The sequence below is a fragment of the Salmo salar genome, chromosome 19, assembly GCF_965601325.2.
Source record: "Salmo salar chromosome 19, fSalSal1, whole genome shotgun sequence".
In the NCBI taxonomy this organism is placed as follows: Eukaryota; Metazoa; Chordata; class Actinopteri; order Salmoniformes; family Salmonidae; genus Salmo; species Salmo salar.
The window spans coordinates 47,695,215-47,698,493 of record NC_138309.1 but is presented as its reverse complement, the minus strand read 5'-3'; positions in this window follow the sequence as shown (position 1 = coordinate 47,698,493).

Here is a 3,279-nt window from a genome sequence, read left to right as displayed (position 1 = left end):
AAGGGGTCACTAACAGGTTAACAGTTTTAGAAACTTTGGAGTGTTTGCTATCCAAATCTACCAATTATATGCATATCCTAGCTTCTGGGCCTGAGTAACAGGCAGTTTACTTTGGGCACGCTTGCCATCAAGACTTCAAAATACTGCCCCCTAGCCCAAAGAAGTTTTAAAGTCTCTGCCCACCAGCAATGCTGTCTCTGCATGAGCAGTTTCCTGTTTGTTTATGGCCCCATACAGTTCGTTGAGTGCCAGAGTGGTGTTGACCTGTGGAGGGATGTAGACAGCCGTGATAATTACGGATGAGAACTCTCTTGGTAGATGAAAGGGCCTGCAGCTTACCATGAGGTATTCTATATCAGGTGAGCAAAAGCTGTAGATTTTCTTCACACTTGAAGCAGTTGTTATTTATGAAAATACAGACACCGCCTCCTTCAGTTTTCCACTAAGCAGTGTTCGATCCTGCCGCTGCATGGAGAATCCACCGAGTACTACGTGCATAGCGTCATCCAGCCACATTTCAGAAAGACCTATAATATTGTAGCTTTTCAAGTGTCTATGATAAGAGACTCTCGAACAAAGCTCATCCATCTTATTCTCGAGTCACTGGACATTTTCCAATAGAACGGAGGGGAGTGTAGTTCGTTTTTCTCTTTGCCTCAATTTCAGTAGGACTCCACCTGGTCTCCCACGTTTACGCCTGCAGCGTTTTGGTACCCCATGGAACAAAGAAATAGGGTTCGGCATGGACAGCTGAACAGCTGAGTCAGAGTCGATCGGATGTCCAGAAGTGCTTGGCTGTCATATGTGATAATACTATGAACATTCTGTAGATTATTTTTAAAGATAAACACGAAACTCATTTGATGTCGCCTTTCTTCGTCGGAGCCATCTTCTCCTTATAATAAAGTGAATGTAGCTTTTTTCTTTTGACTAGCTGGTTTCCTGAGGCAGAGTGTGGCTAAGGGTTCTAGAAACCCTCTCAGAGCTCCCTCTCTTGGTTTCCCTCTCTCTCCTCCCTGTTGACCCTACCTTTCTCTCATTCAAGACGCCATCTTTTGGACTTTTTTTTTTACCTCTCAAGCCCCCTCCTAGTCCCTTCTCCTCCCTCCCTCTCTCCCCTCACAGGTCAATTGCATGTTGGTGTCTCAGCAGATGTTTTCTTAGATGTGACTCATTAGTCTGCTACTCGCTGTGCCGATGAAGTCACACACACACACGCCAAGGACAAATCGCCTTAAATCTACAGTTTTATATAGAGCCATAGCTGAATGGACCTTTTTACCAAATAAAAAGTAAATCCACCTTCAAGAAAAAAAAATTTAAGAACAATTTAATGTGACAGACTTTATGACTGGACAGGAAATAGAAAGCATCAACTGAATATTAAATGGGTTTCCTGTCAGGTATTTTAATTGTGTGTATTGTCTTCTTGTTGAATGTTTGTGAAGTCTTGATTTGTAATTGTTTGTAATGTCTTATTAATTGGTGTTGGACCCCAGGATGATTAGCTAGCATTACAGAATTAGCTAATGGGGATCCTAATAAAAATGACTAATTAAATTGCACACACACACACACACACACACACACACACACACACACACACACACACACACACACACACACACACACACACACACACACACACACACACACACACACACACACACACACACACACACACACACACACAGTGCTGCAGTTTGGTCCCAAGGATTCTGGTACCTATGCTATCATCAGAAGGTTTCCAGGCTTCTTTTAGGAAAAGATTTATTTAGGAAAATCCTCTTTACTACTTCTTGACTTTCTCTCTGATAGTTACAAAAATGCTTCTCTCTGAGATAGAGGAGAAAATGGTTTTGCCTGACCTAGAAACTTCTTCTGGATTCTGGTTTTAATATAACAGCTACTAACCCAGACAGACCCAGACGTATCCAAGGTCTCAGGTGACAGCCTGTGTGACAAGTTGTGGTGACTGATCTAACGTAGGCCAATTGGGGTAGCCAACTCTGGATGGCCAACTTCAAGAGCCCAACACTAACACATCTGTTTCAAATAATTGTGATCCAACTTTAAGACCTTGATCAGTAGAATATTAGAATCAGATGTGTTACTGTTAAAACGTCTGCACACACACCATCTGTGTTATAACAAGTCACAACTTTCAAAATCAGTACTCTTGATAATCAATTATATTGTTATTCCAGCCCAACCTAGTTTAGTTTTCCCATCAATGTGACACCATGCAAATCTCAGATGACACTGTTTAACCCACATAATACTTTACTTTTGGCTAAAGCTCTGTGAAACCCATACTTATTTGATAGCACAGACGAGAAATTCCCTATGCAAAGCATACTTGGAACTGAACTGAACAATTCCATACAGTATAATGGTTTGACAGTGGCTATGACAATGGAAGACAATTGACTCTTCGCTAAGCCACGCCCCAGAATTGTGGGCAACCAATCGCAGTGCTCCGATGGATAGCAACTGTCACTAACCAAGCTCATGTTCGACCAACCTTCAGACAAGCTCTAGTTTCAAAATAATATTTATATGGCTAGATAATTTAACAATGTACCAGGGATACCTGCGGCTGTGATTCTTAAAATGCAGAGCCTGTTGGAGTATTTTTCAAATCTGAATTTATACTTTTGTTACATTGTTTGCTAGCTGGTTAGCTATCTTCACTGGCCACCATTGAAAATTCTACTAATGCTAGCTATCTAGCCAGTTATAATTTTTCCCAATTGTTAACACACGTTTGCTGAAATTACATCTCAGGTACTTAAAAGGTACTGGAAGAAGGTAGCTAGCTAACGAAGAACAACAGAGAATATCTAGTTAACAGAAGAAAAGAAAGAGAAAATCAGGACAGAAGAAAAAGGATATCAAAGTGAAACAGTTCTCTAAAGACACAAGAGACAATAATACAAGAAACAACACTTCTGTAGCTTGTCGACTATGTGTCTGTCTATCCCGGTTCTCTCCCCTCTGCACAGGCCATACAAACGCTTCACACCGCGTGGCCGCTGCCACTCTAACCTGGTGGTCCCAGCGCGCACGACCCACGTGGAGTTCCAGGTCTCCGGCAGCCTCTGGAACTGCCGGTCTGCAGCCAACAAGGCTGAGTTCATCTCAGCCTATGCTACCCTCCAGTCCCTAGACTTCCTGGCGCTGACGGAAACATGGATTACCACAGATAACACTGCTACTCCTACTGCTCTCTCTTCGTCTGCCCACGTGTTCTCGCATACCCCTAGAGCATCGAGCCAA